The sequence below is a fragment of the Schistocerca piceifrons genome, unplaced genomic scaffold (genome assembly GCF_021461385.2).
Source record: "Schistocerca piceifrons isolate TAMUIC-IGC-003096 unplaced genomic scaffold, iqSchPice1.1 HiC_scaffold_851, whole genome shotgun sequence".
Classification (NCBI taxonomy): domain Eukaryota; kingdom Metazoa; phylum Arthropoda; class Insecta; order Orthoptera; family Acrididae; genus Schistocerca; species Schistocerca piceifrons.
In genome coordinates, this window is record NW_025729115.1 from 306,738 (window position 1) to 334,150 (window position 27,413).

Below are 27,413 nucleotides of genomic sequence, written 5' to 3' on the forward strand. Positions count from 1 at the left end.
ATTTTCTTGATTTTCATGATGTCACCCAAGCTGCTTTATTCACTGTGCTGAGTGGTGTGTTTAAGAATTATGATATGGGGAACAAACTGGTGGCCCAAACCTATGATGGTGCTTCTGTTCTAGCTAAAAAATTAAATGGTCTGCAAGCTAAGGTTCATGAAATTGCCTCCCAAGCTTTTTTCACTCACTGTTTTGCACAACATTTAAGCTTAGTTTTGCATCAGAGCCTGTTCTTGTATAAAACCAATAAAGATTTTTCTCCCGAAGCTTCAGGGTATTTTTGCTTTCTTCCACCAGTCTTCCAGACACACAACAATTCTCAACAGTATTGTTGGTAAACGCATTCCTTTGATGGACCTGTAATGCCAGAATAATATCTGCCATTCACAACTTTTTAAATTCTATGAAATGCTTGACTAATTTGCAACTAGAAACTTCCATGAATAGAGGTGAAATGATGTATAATACAGTGTCAATTCATTAATGTCAAAATACAAACAGGTGTACTTCAGGGTATTGGACAATATTGTAATACAAGCGAAAACATGGTTTTCACACTGCAATAAGATTTTCTCATTCTGATAAACCACCTCAGTAGCAATGCTGAAGCACACAGTGTGACAATGTCATCGAAAGATTTGGGAAGAAGGAGGATCATTGAGTTAACTTGTTTCACAAATAACAATGCTCAAACACCCAGTCGACCTGTTCATTTGTAAATAAAAGTGAGTGTCATTATCATAATAACAATAATAATAGTAATTATTATTGTTGTTGTTGTTAGCAGCAGTAGTAGTGGTAGTTGTCATTGTCGTTTTAGTAGTAGTGTTGATTGTGGTGAGAGTGGTCGTGGTCATTGTCTTTAGGAACACTGAGTATACGTACATGAAAAGCCCCCCCCCCCTAGAATTTAGGCCCATGGGATCCATCACTGGTAAACACACCAAAATCAGTTCTGAAAATCCAGCTCTAGCTGCCAGTTTTCCACTCCCACTATCAATTTTCACTGCTTTGTGAACACACAACCATTTTTGAAATGTGCTTCAGTTATCAGGTTATATCTTGTAGATAAAAATATTGGCTAATATGGATGGAGGGTTTTTGTGCAATGAAGGAAAAGTAGAAATCTTAGACTGAACATGAAGCTGTCTATCTCTAATATTTAACTGAAGAGACTGACTAAATCAGAAACTGTAACAGGTGCTTTACAGATGCCATATTTGACTGGGCTAGAAAATTCTCTTCATGCCGGAACATGTAAACATGACTGCGAAAACATTTTCTGAAATTCAGCTTTTGTCTTTTGGAAGATGTGTCACATGTAAACATAGTGATCGATGGGAGTTCAGTTGCTCTAGATCTGCTTGTTACTGAGCTAGGAGAGAAGTGCCTGTTTTGTGATCAGACCATAGGTAGGTGGAGGGATGGTAGATGACTGATGAGAAAAGGCATGGGAGATCTGTTGCTGGACAGTGTTGGGAGGACAATTTTGATCTGTGAAGGCCTCCGTGATACCATAGCCATTTTTGAAGATGGACTGTTGATCAGAACAGATGCAATGATCACATATGGGTAGGTTGCATGGAAGAGGCTTCTTGGTGTGGAGTGTGTGGCACCTGTTAAAGTGGAGCTGTTTTAAGTGATTGGCAGATCTGATGTGGACAGGGATACTAATTTAGTCACCCTTGAGGTTGAGGCCAACATCAAGGGCGATGGCTTGTTGGGCTGAAGAGGACAACATGAAGCAAATGGGAGAGAAAGAGTTGAGGTTCTAGAGGAATGTGGATAGGGTGTCCTCAACCCTTGGTCATAATCATGAAGATGTCAATGAATCTGAACCATGCAATGGTTTGGGATTCTGGGTGATTAGGAAGGATTTTTCTAGATGGACCATGAATAGGTTTGCATAGGATGGTGCCATGGGAGTGCCTATTGCCATAACAAGGATTTGTTTATAGGCGATAACTTCAAATGAGAAGTAATTATTGGTGAGCATATAATTGGTCTTGGTGACCAGGAAGGAGCTAGATGGTTGGTGTCAGTCAGGCACAGGGAAAGGTAGTGTTCAGTAGTGGCAAAGCCATGGGCATTGGGGGTGTTAGTGTAGAGGGAGATAGAATCGATAGTGATGAGCACGATGCCGGGTGATAAAGGAACAGAACTTTGGAGAGTCGGTGGAAGAAATTGTTGTGTCCTTTTTTATAGGAAGTTGGGTTATGAATAATGAGTGGAAAGTGTTGGTCCACAAGTGCTGAGATTCTCTCTGTGAGGTCTCAGTAAACAACCACAATAGGTGTCTGGGGAAGTTGTGTTTATGAAATTCAGGAAAATGTAGAGGTAGGAGTGTGGGGAGTGATGGAGGCGAGGAGAGAAGTAAACTCAGGGAATAGTTCTGAGGTGACCCTAAGGATTTGAGGAGGGACTGGATATCCTAGTGGACTTCTGGAATTGTGTTACTTTGGCATAGCTTGAAGGTGGATGTATCTGACAAGTGAGACGAAGTCCTTCCACCAGGTAATTCCTGCAGTTAGTAACCACAGTGGTGAGGACTTTGTCAGCAAGTAGGATTATAAGATCAGGATTTGTGTGTAGGTGGTGGGTTGCAGTTCTTACTGTGGATGTGAGGTTAGTTTTCCTGTTGAGGGATTGGAGAAATGATGGTGAGCCAAGGTTCGAGGTTAGGGAATTCTGGAAAGTTAACAGGAAGTGATTTGAGGCTAGTGGGTGTGGACGGAGGATTAACGTGAGTCAGGCGGGGTTCAGTATTTGTCTTGGATTGAATCTGATTGGTAGGTTTACTTATGACAAAGAATTTCCACTGTAGGGACTAAGAGAAGGAGAGAAGTCTTTAACCCAGTCTCGCATTTATGAGCTAGCAAGGTACATCCATCTCATTCAGCTCATAAATATGTTGTGTATTGTAAGACATGAAATCTTCCATTGCATCAAGGTAGTGTGGGAAGCTTTTGGGAAACATTTAGTGGTATTCAGCTTGTGCAGGTAATCTGAAGACTATATGAGTGCTGACCTGTTGCTTTGAGATGTGAGCACTGAATGAATTAATGAAAAGAAAGCTCAGAAAACCCCAAAGATGTATGGTAATCACCATAATAGGCTTTTAAAGAAAGAAAAAAAGAAAAGAAAGACACCCTTTAAAGTGGCATAAGGCTGTTTCATTGAGTAAGATGGTCTGAAGGAGAAGCTCAAGTATCAAACATATTGTCACTTCACCCATCTGTCTGAGAAGGAGATGCAAACACACAGATTCAAAGTTAAATGTAACACTTCTCTCCTACTGCATGGGCACATGTCTCGTAACCAGAGACCATAGTCAAGAAACACCTACCTTCAGTATTCAGCTTATTCACAATTGACTGCCTTCAACAAAACAGGTTTTAACATTGCATATATAATCAACAACAATTTTTACAGTGCAGTTTTTACAATTAAACCCCCCATTTTTAGAAACATCCTTAAAGAGTAATAGTTATTTCAATTAATAGTTCTACTATCTTGTAAAATGACTGCTTGAGTAACCAGTCATTTATCTTAATTTTGAAAATATTATAGGTCAGTGCTCAAGCAGATATTGCAAGCTTATTAAAAAGTTTTAAGTGCATTATTTTTTGTGAGTTTGTCATCTTTGCGAGTCTGTCTCTCAGCATATCGAGGTTCAGTTTGCATCTGGTATGGTGAGGGCGTATAGTCTCCGTGGTGTTGAACTCTTTTTAAGTTGCTTTTGACATATATATAGGTTAACAAGAGTTAATATCTGGAGCTTGATAAAGAAGGGACAGCAGTATTCCTTAGGCTTAACTTTGCTCCTTATTCTGTTTTTTTTCTTTTTAATTTTCAGAATTCATTGACATGGCAAGAATGTCTTCTTAATAGTGTGCCATAGAAAATCTGTGATTGTAATTGGCCAGCATATGCCACTTTCAAGCATATCTCAGTGACTGTATCTGTCAGTTTCCACATGAGATAGTATACTCTTGCTATTCTCTTGCAGAAATGGCTAAAATAACATTATTTAATTTGGAATCAACATGAAAGCCTAAAAACCGTACTGATTTACTTTCCTTGGCTGTAGCTAAACCCAGAATTAGTTTCTGTGTGTTATCAGGATTGCATAGGAGTTCATTGGAAGAAAACTGATTCATTGCCATTTCTGATTTTCCTGTACCGCCTGATGCTGTTCTGTCATGTCATGGTGTGTAGCGAGCAGTGTCATGTCATTTTTTAATTATATAGTTAGAGAACCAATAACAGTCCATACTTCTGGAATTTGAAAACATTGACATAACTTTCATAATATCCATCTTTTTGGTTTGCAGCTCCTTGTATTGGCCGTCTTTACAGTTAAAATTTTTTGATGTGAAGTCTGCCAGTTATGCAAAACACCATTTTTCTCAGTACCCAAACATGTTTCAGCACCACTGTGCCATCATCAGGGGGTTTTCATTTTTATTTTTTCTGCAATGTGAACATTTTTGTTAAATGATATAAAATTATGTGCAGATCGTTTCTTTTTGTAAATACCTTTACATTTGGTGTGCATGAATTTTCTGGATCACTTTTGCGTTAATTGCTACAGGTAGCTTGTCACCTTTGTTTTGCATAACTGGCCGACCTCACATCCAAAAATTTTCATAATATCGTTAGGTGGTGACAACATTCCATTGGAATGCATACCGGTACCTTTTAATAGGGCTCAGCACCAAGAAGATCTGAAGCACAGGTGTCATTTTGCTTAATTTTGTCTTTCAACTCACACACGGAGGCTAGAAAGTAATCATTTGCTTTTTCTGGGTCCAGCACCTCATCTTGTATGTGGGTTTGCAACTTTTCTTGATTGATGTCCCATGCTATTTTGCATTTGTTGGGAGCACCTTTTATGTAAAGTTCACATGCAAGTTTTTTGGCAAGGGTCGGTTTGTCTTTATAGTTCCTTTTACATTGTAAATAAGTTCTATAAGAAGTGTCATCCGGCTCAAGCCCTTGTTTTTATGTATTCTGTATTGTCTGAGCATCTCTTCCCAATTAGGAGCCAGCTCATCTGTATATCATTTCAGCTGTTTCTTTTTCTCCTTTGCTTAGAGTTATTTTCTGTTAATGGTGAACAGGAGTTTCTCAAAGAAACGTATACTCCAGCAGGAGGAGACAAAAACACACCTTTAGTGGAGAAAACTACACACAAACCATGTGGTTAGAGCTGTCAGATATTTGCTCTTCGACTACATTGAAGACTGGATGGCTTGTAAAGCTCTGAACAGTTTAATGTGGGGATTGAAAACTTGAAAGCACTAGAAATTTGGTTCTCTTCCTAGCATTCTTATAAACAGTTAAACAAATGTAAGCATGATGCTTGGAAAAAAATGAAGAGATAATTAGTTCCAACTCTGATAGAAAGTGTAGACTCTAATGTTTACATTTCTATTCTCCAAGTAGAGGAAGCATTGCTAATGACACTAATCATTCAGATATAGCCTGGAGTGGATGTTGACATGACTCAGTCATATATAATTACGTATTGGAATGAATCAATTCTTGTCACTTCTGGGAGTCACATAGTGTCTGATTACTACCTGAAGTTCAGAACACATGTTTTGGTTTTCACCTGTACCCTAACCTGAAATTCCTTTAATTACATTTGCATATACAAAGAAAATTTTGCTGAGTACAAATGACTATTAAACTGCTTTCCTGATTTAAGTTTCTGTTCCGTAATTCATAATGCCACCCAAGATATTTAAATCATTAAGACTCCAGCGGATCATTTTTTCACATAGATTTTTTACCTGTTTTATTTTTACTGGAACAAGATTTCCTCCTTAACCACCTGTACCCACTAACTTTTTGGACAAAATAACATCATCAAACTGAACAATAATGAGGAAAGAAACTGGCTAAGGAATCATATAAAGGATGGTGATACATAACTTACGTGTCACACAGAAAAACTGTTTGAAGATGACTAGATTATGAATCAGGCCATTCTTTTATCAACTATTTACTCCGAACACTGTTTGATAATGAAAATGCCAAGATGGAAACAGAGCATGAAAGTTAGGGAAGGCAGTGGTGGATGGTGCGTAGACACACTTAAGAGACAGAAAATAACTGTTTATGAGTGGCAGCCTAGACAGGCAGATGCATCAGGGAAGAAGATTGGGTGATGGCAATGATGATGGTGGTGAATATGTATGTTATAAGCACCTAATATGTGGCATATACGTCAGGGTAAGAAGATTGTGTGATGGCAATGATGGTGCATTGATAATTATGTCTGTTTTAAGCACATGACATCTGGGCCTACAGTATCTTTAATCTTTATGAAGATCTTTGAGTGTGGTTAAAAGAAATACATAAAAGTTTCAATGTGAATAAAAACATATCAGCTCCAATCTCTCTCTCTCTCTCTCTCTCTCTCTCTCTCTCTCTCTCTCTCTCTGTGCCAGCCAACATCAAAAGCCTTACTAATGAAATGCCAAAACTTTAGAGCAAATTGAAGGAATACCTCTTTTTTTTGTATAAATGAGCATACTGATGTGCAGTTATGTTACTGGTATGTCTGTTTACCTGTCCGAATGAATATAAATTCTAATGTTTTGTTGTAAAATATACTGTATTTATTTTCATGTATTGCTTTTATTTTGGGATGTCTCATTAGTATATGTATATGTATAAGTAGTAAGTACAAACTGTTACCTTTTGTAGTAAAATAAACTGTTTCTGTTTTCATATATATGAAGACGTGCTAACATGAATAATTCATTTGCATATGTGTAATTATAAATTCTTATTTTGTTATATGAGGGGGCAGTCAAATGAAAACCAAACACCTGCTACAATGAGACCATGGATTGGTTCCACTGAAAAGTAATTGCCATAAGCATAAGACATTTATCCTGCTGGGAGATAAGACAGTCAATTCCTGTTTCATAGAACGTGGTCGGCCGCTGACGATTCCACAACCACACCCACTCTTGCACTTCTTTGTCTGGCTGAAACCAACATCCTTGTATGTCTTTCTTCAGGTGACCAAAGATGTGGAAATCGTACAGTGAAAGATATGATCTGTACAGAGAATGTTCCAGTGTTTCTCAAGTAAAATGCTAAAACATAGTTTTCATCTAATTGGCAACATGGGGGCAGGCATTATCATATAACATGATGATTCCGTCCGACAGCATTCTCATAACCCGAGGGCAAATGGCAAAGCCAGCAGTGGAAACATCCCACATCACCCCCACCAAAGAAATCCAGAGCTGGTTACTCAAGTTCCAGTAAGTTCATGATGACCACCTGCTCCAACTTCAGGGACTCTGCACTTGTCAAGTTCCTAAAGCATGCAACCACAATCAATGCTCAGCACTATGAAGACACTTTGCAGAAACTGTGATGGACCATAAAATCAAGATACCAAGGAATGCTGTCAGATGGAATCATCCTGTAGCACTATAACGCTCCCCCCAACTCTGCCAGTCAAACGAAGGCTATGCTTTAGCAGATTGCTTTGGAAACACTGCAACATTCTCCATATAGCCCAGATTTTTCACCAAGTGATTTTCACATCTTTGGTGACCTGAAGAAAGACATGTGCGGATGTTGTTTCAGTCAGACGAGAAAGTTCAAGTGTGAGTGTAGTTGTGGATCCATCAGAGGCTGACCACATTCTGTGAAATAGAAATTGACTCTTTCATCTCCCAGTGGGCTAAATGTCTTAATACAAGTGGTGATTATTTTTGAATGCAACAACTCCACTGTCTTGTTGTGGCGGGTGTTCAGTTTTCATTTGACTGCCCTGTATGTAATATACTGTTTGTACTTTATGCATTAAAATTTCAGCTGGTATGAGCTGTAACATGCATCTAGCATTTTTAGGCTTCTGGATTCATTATTGTATATTTTTTGTAAATTTCCATTTTTTTAAAAGGTGATTCATTTCTTTGCTAGCAACTCTACTACTGTTGCATCAGCTGGACTTAAAACAAAATAAGTAAAACTGAAATCCATGCAAAAACTTTTAATTAAGAAAGGAAAGATGCAATGAAAAATAATGCAACTGGTATTGTCACTGGACTAATAAAGGATGAGCCAGTGGCTTTGCAACACACTAAAACCACCAACCTAAGACTATAGGGTGGAATCTGGATAATTCACAAAATTTTAAAACATAAACCACACTTGTGTCATCATCTCATAAAATAGAGGACCCATCATCATGTAAGTCCAGCTACCCCATCAATGTATAAAACCCACTTCAATAAAATTTGATGTATATGCTTGTGTTCAGCACAAACATCACTAATGGTTGGTCTTCGCAATGGACCAAAAAAAAAAAAACACCCATGAGGGAGCTGTGTTCTATAAGGAGCCAAGTGAGTAAGATTTCATCCAGCCTGTGTGACCAGGAGGAGGAATGCAACTGATGATTGTTGGTTTCACAGCCTGTAGCTCGTTGTTCCCCAGCTCCTATCACTTTTCCTCCCATCGATCCACGTCCTTCTACCAAAGCTCAACAGTGTGTTGAATAGTACATTTTTCAACTCTTTCACACCAAGAACCATCTGTGGCTGCTGTGTCAGCTTGTTCATTTCTGTTTATCCCCTTGTGCCCCGGTACCCAGCAGAGTATCACACCTTTCCAAGCTGTGCAGCAAAGAAAAGCATCTTGAATATTCTGTACAACTTTTTCTGCTGGGTACATTTGTTGAAAGGCCTACAAAGTGCTAAGGAAATGAGAGAAGATGAGCAATATGTTCCCTTAATGTCATATAGTCTTCTCCGGTGCCTTCCAAATTGTATACAGGTCATCATGGTAAACTGTGAACATACCTGGAAGGCAGATACTGAAGAAATAATAAGGAAAAACTATTTAGCAGCCAAGGGATTCTCCCAGTTTTGACCCATATGTGTACAATTTTAAAATTGTTATGGTCATCTAATATATAATTAAATGTATGTCTAAAAATTACATTCAGAGTGCTTTCTTCTTTTCTTGTCAAGCACTTCACTAATTTCCACTATATCTAACTTCAATCTATACATTTCCTTTTTTTAAAAAAATTCTCCAAGCTACCTACCTGATTAAGTGCTCTAACATACCACACTCCAACCTATATAATACCAGTCTTCTTTTTCCTGATAATGACATACAGCAAAATGGCCCCCACCCAATGGTCTAGTGGGTGACTATCTTACCTATAAATATTCTACCCAAGAAGATGTCATTATCATTTAACTATAGAGAGCTGCAGATCCTTGGGAAAAGTTACAGCCATAGTTTCCCCTTGCTTTCAGCTGTTCACAGCAAGGCCATTTTGGGATGGCCAGATCAGTCAATCTTCCAAACTGATGCTCCTAGTACTACTGAAAAGGTTGTTCTCATCTTCAGAAACCATAGTCGGTCTGGTCACTCCCACAGATACCCTCCAGTACAGCTGCCTACATCATTGAGGTATCCGCCTTGTCATAGCAACTACAGACTTAACTCAGTATACGAGAGCCATGCAGAAGGTATGGACATACACTCCGTTTACCTGTCTTGTGGGAGCTGCTCATTGTTTTCTGGTGTTCAGTATGATGTGGACAGTTGCTGCATGTGACTGTAAGTCAGACTTTGCCACGTGTTAAGCGCAGAGATAGCTGTGACCATGGTTGTCTGATTGTGAATCCCGACGAGTATGAGAGGTATGAGATGTTATTTGTTTTCAGCAGGCAGAACATATTAGACCCTGTGATATTCAACCCAAGCTTTTTACCATTTATGGTGAAGTTGTAATAAATGCAAATGGTATCTGATAGTGGTGCATAATGTTTAAGAATAGGAGAACAGACATTCATGATGAAGAGAGATCAGGACGATCCCTCCTCATCACAGATATGCCGAAACAAAACGTGGGTTGTATCATTCAAGAGAATCATTTGTTCATTATTAGCAACATGCATGAACAATGTCAGGAAGTGTCTCATTCAGTTGTGTATGAAACTGCCACTTCGGACTTAGGGTACGACAAAATCTGTGTACATCGGATGCCATGCATGGTCACAGATGACCAGAAAGCTGTGAGAATGGGTGGGTGCTGCATTACATTCTTGGAGTATTATGAAAGGGATGGCAACACATTCATTGACCAGATATTTACAGGAGATGAAACATGGGTTTCTCGTAATACCCCCACAACAAAGCGAAGTCTATGGAATGGCATCATCCTCAGTTGTCTTAGAAGCCACATACGTTCAAAAAAACTGCATTAACTCAAAAATTGATGGCTTTTTTATGCTGGGACAGTGAACAGGTCCTACTCATTGATTTCATGCCCTGCAACACAGCAGTCATTAATAAAGCGTGCTGTACTACCGTTGGGTGTCATTGTCGGGCTGTCCACTGCTGAAAAGGCAAACTCTTGTGTGGAATTGTTCTGTTGCACAACAGTGCACATCTGCATACTACCCACCAGACATAAACAATGCTGTGTGAGAAATTTCAATGGGACATCTATGAGAAACGTTCCTCCAGTCTGGACCTGGCACCATCAGACTTTTTCCTGTTTCCAAAACTGAAGGAGCACCTTACTGGTAAACACTTCACAAATGATGATGGCCTTAAGGATGCTGTCATGACCTGGTTGAATAGCCAGGCAGCCACATGGATGAAGATGGTATACACAAACTGGTGCCAAGGTGCAACAACTGCCTTAATGTGTGGAAAAGCAGACAAAGTATGTGCCAAAACGTGTATATTCAATTTCTGTATTATTATTAAAGAATATTTGGTATGGTGACATGCTCTTTACTTTCTGAGTGGCCCTCACATAAAGGCAGAGCACTTTTGGATTTTTCTCCAACAATATTGTTGTCTACAGAAAGTACTGCTGCTGGATGATTGGAAGGAAATGGAAAAGGGCTTGAACATAATTGCTACTTGTTGTAATGAGTAGTAGCTTTCTTTAAATGTGGATGCAAACAAAATAAGATCCATGACAAAGAGAAAGAATGCGATAGTATCCAGTTACAAAATTTATGTTAAACTTCTGAAGCCATCACAATGTTTAAATATTTAGGGATAACACTAAGAAGTGATACGGAAATGAAACAAACCATAAAAACAGTGTTAGTAATGGTGAATAGGAAGTGTTGTCCATCTGTAATGGAAACCACATGCAAGAAGCTAGTTTGTCCAGTTCTAATTACAAATTAAATTGTACATAATGCCAGTATGAAAACATTCGCAGCAAATATGTGTGATGTACAAGCCATGGAGGCAGAGAGATGTTGTTGTAAATTGTTTGAATGCAGTGGTACAGAATGATTGTTTTCACACTAAGAATGAAAGAACTTAAAAGAGTGTACAAAATTCATACAAATACTATAATTTTACACACAAAATGTAAACATTTTATTGCAGATATAAATAATTCAAGTTCTTTTTATTGATGATGAATACTGAAACATTCTTTTAATCAAAGAGCTGGCTGTCCCTCATAAATTGGACAATAATGACATGATTCACGATATTTTTCTGTCAGTGAGCAGTATTGATCGTCTTCAATATGATGAAAATTAGAAATGTTGAAAAATTCCATTTGTTTCTTGCAAATAACAACATAAAATTTGTGTTCTTTGTAGTTATGGGTGATGCTATTGACGAATCTCGTGCAGAACTCTGATCTCTCAGAGCTTTTGTCACCCCTGTTTAATGTGTAAGTTGTTGGGCAGAAACACTGGTCACCCTGTTGAGCATGGAAATCACTCTTAGTCAACATTGTGACTCGAGATGGCTGAGTGCTGGGTTCCACACTTTACTGAAAGTGAAGTCACAGTTTGTGCTGATCATACCATCAACCATTTGTATTTCAACAACCTCCTTTAGAATACAATCCCAAAATGATTAGATCTGTCTTAACACTTCTCTGAGTTCATATTTCATTGAGTCCTGTATACAGCTATATGGTATTTTGCAACTGCAGATTTTGTTGGTTGATTGAGTTCAGTGTGTCTCCTGACTGCAGAGTCTATAGGATATATGCCTTAATACATTAGCATGGAATATGGTTGATACCTGGTTTATCCTGCCCCATGTCATCTTTTACCATACCTAATAGTGTATGAGTTTTAGGAGGTGGACATAAAACATGTTTAATGTTACATTGAGCCAAGATTCTTCCAATTTTGTCTGATACTTTATCAGTGTACAACATGTACACCATTGTCTTATCCTCCTTGTTGTGTTCTATTTGCTGTACCTGTAACTTCTGCCTGAAAGAACATCATATTTGTCTCATGTAGTATCATCTAGAATATGTCCTTAATGTGGTTGAGATACCGTGGTAGGCTTTATCCACCCAATATTTGCACAATACAGCAACTGACAATAGCAGCATGCTGCTGAAAAGGCATCATGCCAATTAATATTGTTAAAGAAAAGTGACTGAAACAGAAAAATTGTTTAACAATGATTAAAATGTTCTCTGTGCAAAATTCTGCCTCCCAGCTTCCCCTTTCATTCCCTTCTTTTATTCTTTGCTCTCCTTTACTTTTTCATTTTCTTCCATCACCTATTATCAAATTCGAGCCTCCATTATAAAAGAACAGTGTAATAAGACTTGCACTCTAGAGAACAACAAAGCCCCATCAACAGAAACAGCCTCATAAAACTTTTTCCTTCATCAACATCTGTATTTATTCACCATGAGAGGCAGGTTCATCATCTTCTTCCATTTCTTTTCTTATCCATTTGTTTGTTCAACTAATATCATAAATAAGTCTCAGAAAAAATCAACAAGTGTCTAGTTTCAACTTCACCCACTTTGGAAAAGATTAATCCACAACATTCTAGTAGAAAAATGTTACTGTACCATTAAAGAATTCATGGAAGACAGTTTTACACTCTGAACAATAGAAAGACATAGACTGTAATTCTGTAAACTGCCAATATATAACAAATGTAGCATTATATGTATTTTTATTAGATGCACTTGCATAAATGTTAACTATAATGCATAACTTTCTAAAATCAATGTTAACGTCCGCAGACGGAAATTTGAATCGTCAATTTTGCTGAATGACCAGGAATTAAAGGACCATATAATGGTTTGGATTCATTCGGATTGCAGTCAATGACAACGTATTTAGAGAAGCACTTATTATTGACAACAATCACATACAATCATCTTTTATCATCTGAGGTGCGCGGGCTCTAATGTACAACAGCAGCCCAACTGAGTGTCCATTCACAACTGTATCTCACTCTCGCCATGGCAAGTGTCTCGTTAGCCGCCCTTGGAAGGGTGGTGACTAGGCCAACGCCCCTCAGGTACAAATAACTCAAGGGAGGGCAGCACTTTCCAGTGACTCGATCGCCAAAGAAATATTAATTTCTTTCCAAATGATGCAAGCCCTGCTAAAGGGTAAAGGAGTACATTTTGAAGTGCATACATCATTGCATCTTTTAACCAGTCTTCTCGTTACTACAGTTTGTATCTGGTGCCTGAGAAACACAATTACATAAGCAAAGAATACAATGAAACATAAAAAAATGACGAAATTCACGGAGTCTGTAGCAAAGTAATCACAGACCAAGAGAAAGAATCTGTACAAGAAAAGGAAAAAAACACAAATGCAATGTTTGTGTGTATATCACTTCAGTCTGTAAAGGACATAGCTTGCAGATTGGCCTCTTGAAAACCCCTTGTGGTGTACGAATAGTAGCCCTTGCACCATTCCATCGTGTCCAGGGTGTACTTCTTCAGTGATGGCCAGCTTACAGCATAGGGTGGCAGGTTATCTTCCCTTACCACAACCAATGTGCCAGGCTGCATGTTCTGACTGGGGGCCGTCCCCTTATCCCACTGCTGTAGTAGGTAGTCAGATGACCCTTGTTGCAGTAGTTCCCTCATTGTGAGCTAGCTCTATTTGGCTGTACGTAGATCAGGCTGAGGGATACTTGTGATAGCAGGTCCAATTACGAAATTACCTGAGGTGAGGACAAGAGGGTCAGAAGGATCGCAAGATAGTGGCATGAGAGAATGAGAGTTCAAGCAAGCCTCAATTCAACAAGGCAGGGCTGTCAACTCTTCAAATGTAGGGCATAAGATTCCCATCATTTGCCACAAGTGGTACTTGAAGGACTTCACTCCTGCTTCCCATATTCTGCCAAAGTGTCATGACGCTGGAGAAATGAAGTGCCAATCAGTGTCTTCTTCATGTGTGAAGCTTTTTCCCTGTGTCTGCTGATAATGACTGCTCACAGCCGCTTGTAACTTACAGAGTTTCCGACTAACTCCGACAAAGTTGTACCATTGTTGCTGTACAAGTTTTGTCATCCACCCCGTTATCTTCTTAGGGCCGACAGGAATCCTTCAGTAGTCATGTTGCCAACTACCTCCAAATGCACTGCTCATGTTGCCAGGCACACAAGCAGGGCAACACAGAGCTTTTTCTTTAATTTGGGTTGCTGTGGGTAAGTTTTCATGTAGAACAGTCATGTTTAATCAACCCTGCAGTTGAAGAAAGGCCCCACAGCTTCAAGCCTTGGGTGCGGTAAGTCTCCCATGAGCTGATATGCAGGCTTTGCCTTTAATTGCTGACAAGTCGAGCACTGATGCAGAACACATCGAATTGCATTTTGTCTTTTAGATATCCAATAATGCTTCCTGAGACATGTAAGCAACAGTTGACACCCAGCATCATGGGAAAGATGGCGATGTTCACTTTGTACTATTAGTCTTGTGAGATGATGATGAGGTGGTAGTATCAGTTGATGCTTCTCCTTACATGACAGATCAGCATTCCATAGCCTGCCGCCAACCCATAGTAATCTTGTGTCATCGAGGATAGGCTGCAATGATTTTGAGCTTGCTATTCTTTCCTACTGGCTTTTTAGTCTCTAATTGGTAGATTTATGTTGCATATGTGGCTTCTTGTGCTATTCCGATGCACCATAGCAAAGCATCCTGCAGTTCATTGGGACACAAGTCAGCAGTGACTCTTGTTTCCCTTGCAGTTCTTAATAAATCTGATACAGTAATTGGACAAATTCAAGAATTGACAGATGAGATCATCTGGGATTACTCTGCAGATGTGACAGAGGACATTGGCTTCTTCTTCTGGCAACTCCTGAGATGCATAACTGCTGGAGGCATCTAATACAGGCTGTGAGGTGACGTCTTCTTTTAGCCAGGATGGTCCATTCCATTATAGGCTGTTTTCTTTCAGTTCAGTAGGAGACATTCCTCACGAAGTCAGATCAGCTGGGTTTTTCATTTTAGATACTTGTCGCCATACTGAGATGCTGTGGTGTCTTGTATCTCAGAAACACAGTTCCCTATGAATGTCTTCCACCCCGTGGACGGAGCCATGAGCCATGCCAGCACAATGGATGAATCAGCCCACAGGTAAATTCACTCAATTTTTGTACCCAGAGTGCAAACAACGTTCTGCAGTAGTTGTGAAAGCACAAGAGCCCCACAAAGTTCGAAGCAAGGTAATGACAGCCTTTTCGTTGGAGCCACTCATGTTTTTTAGCTCAATAGCTTAACACATGTAACTCCATGCTGATTACTCGATCGTACATAGATACAACATCCCTAGGCCTTCTCCAAAGCATTACAGTACCCATGCAGTCATATGCTGACAGGTGCCCCTCCTGTAATGACTCTATGATCAACAAGAAAGTTGTCTATCATACGAATTTCATTGTATAATGTCTGTCACAAGCAGTGCAACTCTGGAGGTAAGAGCTCATCCCACATTAAGCTATGCTGCCATAGACATTGGTAAAATATCTTGAATGTGATCACAGTGGGAGTAATTAATCATACTGAATCAAAAATGGTTGACGTGACAGTGCATTTTGTGTAGCTGTAGACATAATGTGCTGGTTTGACATTGTTCACAATTTGAAACTTATCAGCAGCTGTATGTCAGAGTAAACCTAAAGTTTCAACATCCTCATTGTTATCAAGCCATAAAGGTAGTTGTGTTTCCGCAACTCTGAGGGGATATGTTCAAGTAGTTCCATACTTTTGCTGCACCATTTCCATAATGAGAACCCACCTTCCTTCAATAGCTTCGTGAGATCTTGCTGAACCTTGATTGCAGCCTCTACCATATCGCAGCTTGAGATACAATAGCCCACATAGAAAACATTCACAATAATGTTTGCTGCCTCGCTCCGCTCACCCTCTTCACAAGATAATTGTGACAGACACCGTACTGCAGGAAAGGATGCACAAGCCATTCCACATGTGACTGTCTTTAATGGTATTCCTGCAGTGATGCAGATCTATCACTCCTCCACAATATTCGCTGGTGAGTGTGATCTTCATCTGCTACCAGAACTTGTTGATACATCTTCTCTATGTTTGTTGTGAAGGCAATGTGATGCATGCAGAAGTGTGGTATTATGGAGCACTATTCTTGTTGAATGATTGGACCTACCATTAGCAAACTGATTAGTGACACTACTCTTGTTTTAGAAGTCAAGTTGGGTTCCTTAAGGACAGCAAGATGTAATATGAAATGGGAGCTGTTGTGACTACTGGTTCCAAATGTCCTAAGTCTCGTACTCCCTCATAAACTCTGTGTAGCTTTCCTTAAGTTTCAGGTATCTTACTAGTTTCTGTTCAATCTGAGAGAAGAGTTTTGCTGCAGTTTGGAAAGAATTGCCTAATTGAAAAGAATTGCCTAATTGACTCTGCTCTTTGCAGAGCGGGAGATAAACAGTGAATCTGCCTGTGGAATCTTTACTTGTGTGATCCACAAAGTGTGCTTTGCATTGCTCCTCTTCTTTTGTAATTAAAACATGATTGAATTCTTCTGTCTCCCAGAATTTTTCAAGAATGTTTGAACATCACTCTCGGATTTTACAAAGCAAGACATGACCAGCCGCCTTGACGAAATGTTGTGCTCTACTATTTGATATTGTACTGACATAAACCAACAACGTTCTGCCTCTTGAAGCACAGGATGATCAGTTACTATGGAGATAGTCCTTTTCTTCTGAATGTATGGGAAAGCTTCTACTTGCAGCAACATGTCAATTTTGCCAGGTGACCAAAATTTTGGATCAGTGAGTTGTACATTCAGCAAGTCCCACATACTGGGTTCAATTATTTGTTTCAGCAAGATGTCAGTTATCTTCGGCAAAACCAAACAGTCAGCATATAACAGGAAGTTACTTATACAGGAGTCAACTTGAACAGAGACATGGTGTTTTGTTTCTGAAAGGATTGCACCTATTCCATGAATTGGTACTCTCCTGTGCTACCTTTGAAGTCTGAGACGTTGTGCGCATGCTTCTGATATAAGGCATGACTGCGACCCAGAATCTTAAGAGAGCATAAACAGTTTACCATTTGCCAGTGCTACCTTGTAACCTTATTCTCTCTGTCACAAGCAGCACTCGTTTGCCAGGGCTGACTTTTAATGAGCAATAACTCAATGAAGTTGACGAATGTATGTCATTGTGCTTGTTTTGCATGTTACTGGCACTATCTTTCCTTGGTTCATCTTGAGTGTGTTGTATTTCTGCATGTAGCAGCATGTGATGTCATTTTTGATAATTATAACAACAAACAGATTTGCTGTTAGAAGCCCTATGATCACCCCTCAGACGATTGTAGCACAAATTGTTTGGCATCACAACAGCTTTGCTTTCACTACATGCGGGTTGCCTGAATTTGCTGCACTTGTGAAATGTGTAAGGCAGGTTGCACATGACATGCAGTACTAGTAGGGGTTTAGGTTTGTCTCGAATGTCCAAAGTGTTTGGCGTTGGAAGCATTCTGCTGTTTGTTCCCAGATGTGCTGGGTCATGGTGGTACTGTAGTCTTGATGATTTCCAATGATTTGCATATATTTTCAAGAAAAGCACACACCTCTTTGAATGTCAGATAGTTATTGGAACTTAGACTGCTTTCATATTCTGTTCTTATAGACTGGTCAACCTTTTCTATAAGGAGCTGTGATGTAATTATGTCTTGCAAGGATACATATAGTTGTAATGCCATCAGCGCATGCACATTACTTGCAGCCTCATTAAGTAGTGCATGAAGTTCACTTGCAAATGCCCTTGGGTCATTGATGGCATCATTAAGAGGTTATTCAGATATGCTTAATCAATCAGGGCCTATTGTATCTGTTGCAAGCTGTATCAAAAGCTATCTTAAAATTAGTGCTAGTTACCAGAAGATGAGCAATTACATTGTGAGCTTCACTTGTTAATGAACTAAGTGAATGATGATATTTAGCTATGTTCTCTAATTCCTCCTTATGCACCAAAGGCCTCACGTATGTGTCTTAAAAATGCATTATGTCACCATTGAATGATGCAGATTCATAGTAGGCAATTTGATGCTAGGTTTTGATGCACGCAAAACAGAACCAGCATCTGACAAAACCTTGTCAGCTGCATGGATGTGATTCATCTGCATTGCTCTCAGTTTTTTCAAAACCTCTAAGATCATATTTTCAAACTTTCTCTGTTGTCAACATGTCTGTCTACATTGTCAAACAGTTTGAGCTGTGACTCCTTGTCTTCATACTTCTTCATGATCTTTGGCAACTGTTCTAACCTGACAGTAATATCCAAAGTGTCTGATTTCCCTCTTATGTCAAATTCATTTGCTAATTTTAATAAATGCGTGAGGCTTGCTTTCACCACCGAGTGTGTAGTAACAAGTTTCCTTCTTAACACTTCATCCTTCATGAAAGATTAGTGGTAACGAGCAAGAGCAGAAGCAGCAGTTAGAATGAGTGGGAATTTATAGGAAGCAGAATAATGAGACCAGGTACTTAGCTTATAGGTTCACCAAGTTGATATCACTGGCTGTGTCCCCATGCTGCTCCATTGAAGCTCATCACTGCCGTTCCAAACATTGATGGCTGCCACTGCATGCTGCTTCATCACATCCATCACTATCCACCTCTGATGGACCAAAATGTTAGCATCTGCAGACGGAAATTTGAATCATAAATTTTACCGGAGGACCGGGAATTTAAAGGACCGTATAATGGTTCGGATTCATTTCAATTGCAATGAATTACAACATATGTAGACAAGCACTTAATGACAACAATCACACACAAGTTGTGCGGGCCCTGGCCTACAACAGCTGCCCAACTGAGTGTCCAACTGCCTTTCACTTTTGCCGTGGTGAGTGTCCTGTTAGCCGCACTTGGAGGGGTGGCGTCCAGGCCAATGGCCCTCAGGCACATATAACTTGAGAGAGGGCAGCACTCTCCAGTGATTCACAGTCCACAGCTCGTGGTCTAGTGGCTAACGTTGCTGCCTCTGGATCACGGGGTCCCGGGTTCGATTCCCAGCTGGGTTGGGGATTTTCTCAGCCCCGGGACTGGATGCTTGTGTTGTCCTCATCATTTCATCATCATCATCATTATTTGTGACAGTGGCTTGATTGAACTATGAAAAAATTGGACTGTGTAAAAATTGGGGCTTTGTACGCGTGCTGATGACAGTGCAGTTGAGCACCCCACAAACCAAACATCATTATCATCATCATCCAGTGACTCAGCCAAGGTTAGTGACTGAACAATCAAGTAAAAAGATCTTTAGATAATCATTACATTCTTTTCAAACTTCAAGTGCCTCCTACAGGAGGCAGCAATCTGTACACTGTATGAAATGAGACTAATAAATCACACTTCACATTTCTTTGTAGTGCCTATAGTAGTGTGCAAATAAGAAGGCGAGTGCCCATTTGCTTTCTGCATAGAGAGAAATGGAGAATTCTTTGTGGCTCCGCCAGTGTGCTCTCCATCTCTGTCCCACGCCACATTTCCCAACCTGGTAACTGGCAAAGTTGAGACCATGAGGGTTATGGGAACATAGGATATATTGCAAGGGGATTCTGACCTGCTCAGTTCAGAAAAGCTGATATTGGTAGGAAGGATCCAGTTGGCCCATTTTGTATACTTCCAAATAATGAAAAATCCAGGATGGAATAATGATAATATTGTGAAAAGGATAGATTGCTTGTCACCAGCCAGCTACAAAGTTCAGTGAGGTGGCAGCATCCCTTAGTGACATGTCAGAAGGGCAATAAGTTGCTTATCTAGGTTTTTGCCAGCTTTTAGTGTTTACTCTTCAGTTAGTCATGCTAGGATAGGTAGGATGCGTGCCTGCTGCGTACGGACATGGGAGGAGCTGGCTGCAGTCAGTTTGCAATCAATTGAATGTGGTTTTGTCTTCGATCAGTCGTCGTCGGTCTACTGTATTGAGGTGCAGCGGTGGCAAAGATTATGGAGTGCTGCATGGGACATCTCACGTGTTGCTTGTTTTGCCCAGGGGCTCTACTGCTGAGGCACCTTCTATTGTACCCGATGTGGTGGACCTGCAGGGTGAGTGGCAAGGTGATAACCCATTCATTTCACTGAAGATGGAGGGCCAATGTGGAGGCAGGCCCTATGGCCTCACCCATTCAACCTGTGAGTGAACATGGGTTTGCTAGTTATTGGGAGCTCCAATGTTAGGTGCGTTATGGAGTCCCTTAGGACGATAGCATTCAGGGCTGGAAAGAAAGCCAATGTGCACACAGTATGTCTGCCAGGGGGCCTCATCTGAAATATGGAGATGGTCTTGCCCGTGACTATCGAGTGTACAGGGTGCAGTCGTCTGCAAGTTGTGAGTCACATTGGCGCTAACAATGCCTGTCACATTGGTTTCTTAGGCCATCCTCAGTTCCTACAGGCAGCTGGCGGAGGTGAGGAAAACTGTTGGCCTCGTATGTGGGCTGCAAGCACAGCTTACAATTTGCCGTTTTGTTCCCAAAATTGAGCAGGTCCTTCGGTTTGTAGCCGAGTGTAGAGTCTCAACCAAAAGCTTCATCATCTCTGTGACAGTCTTGTCTGCAGATTTCTGGACCTGCATTATCGGGTGGGGATTTGTAGGTGTACTACATAAAGGAAGCAGCTATTCGGGTAGCAGAGTACTTGTTGAATGCGTGGAGTTTTTTTAGGCTATGCAGTAGTTCGAGGCACTCTCATGAACACTCGCCCTCCAGGAAAGTCCTCAACCTCAAATTATTCTTGGGACTGAGAGCTGGTTAAATCCAAAGTAAAAAGCTCTGAGATATTTAGCAAGTCTTGGAATGTTTATCAGAAAGACAGATTAGATGCCATAAGAGGGGGAGTGGTCATTGCAGTCAACAAAAATATTGTCTCTACTGAACTTGAAATTCAGTATGATAGTGAAGTTATCTAGTCAAGCATAACAGGTCTAAGTGAAACCAAGTTCATTGTTGGATGTTTTTACCAACCACTCGACTCTGTTGTGGCAATTCTAGAGTCATTCAAAGAAAGTCTATCATTAGTTGTGAATAAATACCCAGATCATGCAGTACTAATAGGTGGTTACTTGAACATACTGAGTGCAGAATGGAACATGTGTGGATTAATTGCAGGGAGTACAGACAGACTTGTGAAGTACTTTTGAACACATTTTCCAAAAACTGTCTTGAGCAGCTAGTTTGGCAGCCTTCATATAATGGAAGTATCTTGGACCTTGTAGCTACAAACAGGCTGGTCCTTATCAGTGGCATCAGTATAGGACAGGAATTAGTGATCGTGATGTCTGCATAGCAACTATGGTTACTAAAGTTAATAAATCAGGCAAGAGGGCAAGGAGAGAGTTACTGCTACAAAAAGGAGATAAGGAGTTGGTAGCATCTTACTTAGGCAATGAACTGCAGTCATTTAGTAGTTCCACGATGATGGCTATAGAGTAATTATGAGCGAAATTTAAACAGAATGTAAATTATGTTCTGGACAAGTATGTGCTTAGAAGGTTGATTAAGAATGGAAAAGACTCATCGTGGTTTAGTAATGAAACTCAGAAAATGCTGAGGAAGCAAAGACAGTGCTCTTGGTTCAAAAGAGAGTGTGCAAATAATGACAGGCAAAGATTGACAGAAATTCGTGCATCTGTGAAAAGATCTATACGCGAAGCATACAACAGCTACTGCTGTCATATCTTGGTTAAAAATGTGGTGGAAAATCCAAAAAAATTCTGGTCCTCTGTAAAACCTCTAAGCGGATCCAAGGCTTCAAACCAGTCACTTGCCATGCGGGATTAGCCAAATGGTCTAAGGCGCTGCAGTCATGGACTGTGCGGCTGGTCCCCGCGGAGGTTCGAGTCCTCCCTCGGGCATGGGTGTGTTTGTCCTTAGGATAATTTAGGTTAAGTAGTGTGTTAGCTTAGGGACTGATGAATTTCACACACATTTGAACATTTTGATCAACCAGTCACTTGTTGACCAGTCTGGTTTGATGGTAGAAGATAGCAAAAGGAAGGCTGTAGTTTTAAATTCAATGTTTAAGGAATCACTCACACAGGAGAATCATACAAATGTACCGTTGCTTACCATAAAACTGTTCTTTTCAGGGATCGGATCAGAACTGGTCAGTCACTGAAATGAACTACCTCTTTTTCTTGATTCAGCACTCACCATTCACTCACAAAAATAAGTAAAAGGAAGGTATATTGCCTTTGTAATTCAGGTCACTAAAGCTGTATTTTTATTTAATTTGGCCCTATTTTGAAAGAACATACAAAAAGGAGTAATAATTTTGTGTTATGTCTCTAGTAATTTTCAGATACAAAAGTTTTAAATGTGTAAAAATTATACACATTACAACAAAATCCTAAATATTTTCATCAAGTAGAAAAAATTTGAGAATGAAGACTGATTCTTGTTATATTTTGATACTTTTTTTGGAAAAAAATATAAAAGTTATGACAACTGTAATTGAAGTGTATCTGTAGTCATCACTTCAGTCAGTATTACCATATATGTTCTCATGAAGGAAAAATTAATCAGTATTGTCATTTATAAATAAAATTGACCCATTTTAGTCAATGCCAGTCTCTTTCTCTTCTTAGTGCACATTTACCCTACTTTTGAAAATATTCGTTCACAGGCAACTGATGTTGCTGCCATACATAATACTTTTAGAACCAGTTGACATAGTGCTGGCCACAGGAATTTTCTTGTTTCCCACCAATTTAGGGGATTGCTGTTTCTAGGCAAATATCCCTTCACTAAATATTTGCTTGAAGCCAATAGTTTCAATGAACTCCTCCTATATTGAAGAAGTCTCACTTGTCATGGTGGTAACTGACTGAGAAATGAGCTCTGTTTTTTTCTTGTTGAGTAGCTCACACTTTCATTCATGTAGTATCCTTCATGTAGCAGTCCTGAAATGTTTTTTCATCTGAAAATCCTTACCTTTAAATCAGGGGTCCAGAATGTTTCCTGACTAATCAATTCACCGCTGGAGATAACCCTAAACCACTCTGATAACCCTTTCAGCAAATTATCAAACGATGACCCTGTTTCTTGAGGATATTCTTTATTTTTGTATGTAAAAGATATTAGTTGCTGTTCCATTAATCTTGGCAGGATTTTCATTTTTAAAAGTGAGACTGTTTTCTCTGAGGACATTTCTTTGGTTACCTCATCGAAAACTTTCAAAATCCTTAAAGCCTATTGCATTATCTTCCATTCTGTACCTTTTATGTTTAAGGTGATCGATTTTCCACCCAAAATAGCAAGGCAAGAAATCATGGATTTTTTATTTAAAGTAAATCTTTGCAACATTTCATAAGTAGAGCTCTATCTGGTTGGAATATCTTGATTCAGTTTCAGTTGGTCTTTTTTAATTTTTCTGACATTTCAGTAAGTTTGCTTAAAGCAAAGGGTCTCTCCTTAAGAAACATAACAACTCATTTGACAATGTAAATGGCTTTCTGTATGGACTTCTGAATTGTGTGTTGTGCAATGAGATTTGAAGAATGTGCAAAGTGAGGGATATATGGAAGTTTCAGAAGTGTGGCAGTTCATTTCATATTTTGATACATTCATTTCTTCTGCTTCAATCCTCTCCTGAGGGTCTGGGGGTTAGAATAGGCCCGCGGTATTCCTGCCTGTTGTAAGAGGCAACTAAAAGGAGTCCACATGTTTCAGCCTTTATGTGATGGTCCCCTGTAGGGTTTGACCTCCATACTTCCAATTTTTTTCCGAAGAGTAGCCAATTGGGGAAGGGCACCTTACATGGTGCATCATGTCCATTATGCATTGAGATCTTTAGTCCGCTTTCTTGTCGTCATGTTGCAGTCCCGCTCACTCTCCATCTCTTTGGCGAGGATACATTCCTGGTTGCTGTTTCTGCCATCCACTATGCTGTGTTGCTTTCTGCGCACTGACAACGACCATGGACTTCTTTGCATCTGATATCCAGCATGGTAGCCACTCTGTTGTGGTGGGGCCGCCATGTACCCTGTTGGTTGTAGCCCCCTGACAACACAGGGATCACTCTGCTGATGCCTGCGCCATTAACTCCCCACATATGCCAAGGAGTAGATGCCTATCTCCCTGGGTCATCCGGACTCCCAGCAATGGCCATCCTGCCAGGTGACCCCAAATCGATTTCCTCCCTGGCCACACCACGGGAGGAACGAAAGGCTAAGGATGGCAGTGAAGCTTATCACCCCGCTACCTAGTAGGTACAAGAACTGATGGGGAATCCTTTGTGTGCATGAAGCTTCAGTTCTTTGTAGAGCATTTAGGGGACAAGTTTGGGGAGGTGGAGGGCTTGTCCAAAATGCGTTCTGGGTCAGTCTTGATAAAAACAGCATCCTCTGCCCTGTCACGGGCATTACTCGCTTGTGACAAGCTGGGGGATGTTTCTGTTACTATCACACCCCATAAAAACTTAAGTATGGTCCAGGGTATTATCTTTAACAGGGATCTTCTTTTACAGTCTGATGACAAGCTGCGCGCCAACTTAGAGCGATGAGGTGTCCATTTCGTCCAGCACGTCCACTGGGGTCCGAGGGGTAATCAGGTTGCCACCGGTGCCTTCATCTTGGCCTTCAAGGGTGACACATTACCCAAGAAGGTGAAGGTGATTTCAAGCCATATATCCCTCCCCCGATATGGTGCTTTAAATATTGGAAGTTCAGTCATATGTCTTCCCACCATGCTTCCAGCCTCAGATATCAAGATTGTGGTCGTCCATCCCATCCTAATGCTGCATGTGACCCGCCTCCCATCTGTATCTACTGTGGAGAGCACCATCCCCCTTGCTTGCCAGACTGTAGGATTCTGCAGAAGAAAAGGAAAGTAATGGAATACAAGACCCTGGACTGACTGACTTACACTGAGGGTAAAAGGAAACTTGAAAGGCCCCATCCCGTGCACATCACAACATCTTACACCAGCGATATCACTACTGATACAGTCCCATCCATTGCACTAATTCCAGTCAGCTCTCAGAGCCATAAGACTACACCTGCCCCCTTGTTGGTGGGAGGCACTTCCCTCCCTGTTGCTCCCACACCACCTACCTCAGGAGCAGCAACCTCCCCCACCATCGGGGACATCAGTCCCCACTTCTGAGCTGGAGAAGTGTAAGTCTTCTTTGGCTTCTCTCACTAGGAAGGGGTTCCTTGGGTCACTCCCTTCCCAGGTTCCTACCAGTGGCAAAGCAGACACCCGCCAGTGGCTTCGCAGTCCTCCTCCGTCCCGGAAACTGAATCAAAGAAGCTGTCCCAGATAGAGCAACCCAAGGAACAGTGCGAAAAATCGAAACCAAAGACCCCTAAGATCCTGGCATCCGCTGAGGACCTAGATCTCGCCGGACCATCCGACACGATGGATGTCGCTCCCACAGGTACTCAGTTGGTGGCAACTGGTGACCCAGTGGGATAATCAGCCTCCTCGGTCCTTGATGCCTTTTTCGGCCACGGACAATGTCATTCTCCTGTGAAATTGCAGCAGTTTTTCTCCATCAACTTGCTGAGCTCCACCAACTTATCAGCCTTCACCCTTTATTCTGTATTGCTCTCCAGGAAACTTGGTTTCCAGCAATGCGAACTCCTGCCCTCCATGGCTATCGGGATTATTACAAGAATCTGGCAGCTTATGCAAGGATATCCGGCAGAGTCTGCATCTACATCCTTACCTCTCTTTACAGCGAGTGTGTACCTCTTCAAACACCTTTAGAGGCTGTCGCTGTTTGGGTGTGGTTGCCTCAGTCTATTACTGTCTGCAGTATCTATCTTCCACTGGATGGTGATGTCCCACAGAATGTACCCTGCGCTGATAGCCCAAGTGCTGCCACCTTTTCTGTTACTGGGCGACTTTAATGCCCGTAACCCTTTGTGGGGTGGGTTGGTGGCAACAGGCTGCGGCACTTTCCCGTTGAGCAAGTGTTGACACAGCTTGACCTTTCCCTCTTAAATAATGGTGCCTCCACACATTTCAGTGTGGCACATGGCACATACCCAGCCACTGACCTTTCAGTCAGCAGCCCCAGCCTTCTACCATCTGTCCAATGCAGTGTGCATGATGACTTGTGCGGTAGTGACCATTTTCTGATCTTTCTGTCACTGCCACAGCATCACTCTTCTGGGCGCCTCCCAAGATGGGCTTTGAATAAGGCTGACTGGAACTCATTCGCCACTATTGCGCCTCTTTCTCCTGACGCCATTGACATGGTGGTTCAGAAGATCACCAACAGCATCATTTCTGCGGCGGGATGTGCAATTCCCTGTTCTTCCGGGTCCCATCGGCAGAGGACTGTGCCTTGGTGGTTACCGGAGATCGCTGAGGCGAGTAGAGAACGCAGATGGGCCTTCCAACGTCATAAGCGGCACCCATCACTGGAACACCTCATTACCTTTAAGCGGCTCCATGCCTGAGCCTGATGCCTTATTCGCCGACGGAAGCAGGAGTGCTGGGAGCGGTACATCTCCACCATTGGTGTCAGTACCTCTCTGTCTCAGATTTGGAGCAAGATTAGGTGACTCTATGGGTATCAGACACCCGTCAGCATACCTGGGCTTTCCCTGAATGAGGCAGTCTGTACTGAATCAGACACGATTTTAGAACTCTAGCAGAGCATTATGCTCAGAGTTCTGCTCCTACGAATTACCCACTGGCCTTCTAGTCCGTGAAGGAGCAGTTGGAATGTCGGAACCTTTCATTCCATACACACCACCCAAAATTGTACAATGCTCCATTCAGTGAGTGGGAATTCCAAAGTGCCCTAGCTGCTTGCCCTGATACGGCTCCCGGGCTGGATCGCATTCACTATCAGATGCGTATCTGGGTTGAGGGTGAGTTCCTATCACAATGGCGGGAAAGCATCGTCATCTCTATGTTGAAACCTGGCAAGAACTGACTGGATGTGGACAGCTACTGCCCTATTAGCCTCACCAATGTTCCGTGCAAGTTGCTTGAACACATGTTGGGCCAGAGGTTCAGTTGACTACTTGAGTCTCGGGGCCTTCTGGCTCCGTTCCAGGGTGGGTTCTGTAAGGGCCACTCTGCCACCGATAATTTGGTCTGCCTGGAGTCTGCCATCCACATGGCATTTGCCCACCGTCAG

The 27,413-nt window shown here is 41.1% G+C and overlaps 1 long non-coding RNA gene across 5 annotated transcripts in view; it reads left to right on the top strand.

Annotated features, from left to right (window-relative positions):
- The window catches only part of LOC124771002, a 95,176-nt gene that overhangs the window by 56,861 nt on the left and 10,902 nt on the right, over nucleotides 1-27,413 (top strand). For 4 of the 5 annotated variants that reach the window (XR_007013259.1, XR_007013260.1, XR_007013257.1 and 1 more), the window contains one exon: nucleotides 15,272-15,290. The exons of the other annotated variant lie outside the window; for it this stretch is intronic. This is a non-coding gene — a long non-coding RNA (uncharacterized LOC124771002). Of the gene's footprint in view, nucleotides 1-15,271; nucleotides 15,291-27,413 lie in introns of those variants that run through there. 5 annotated transcript variants of the gene reach the window in all.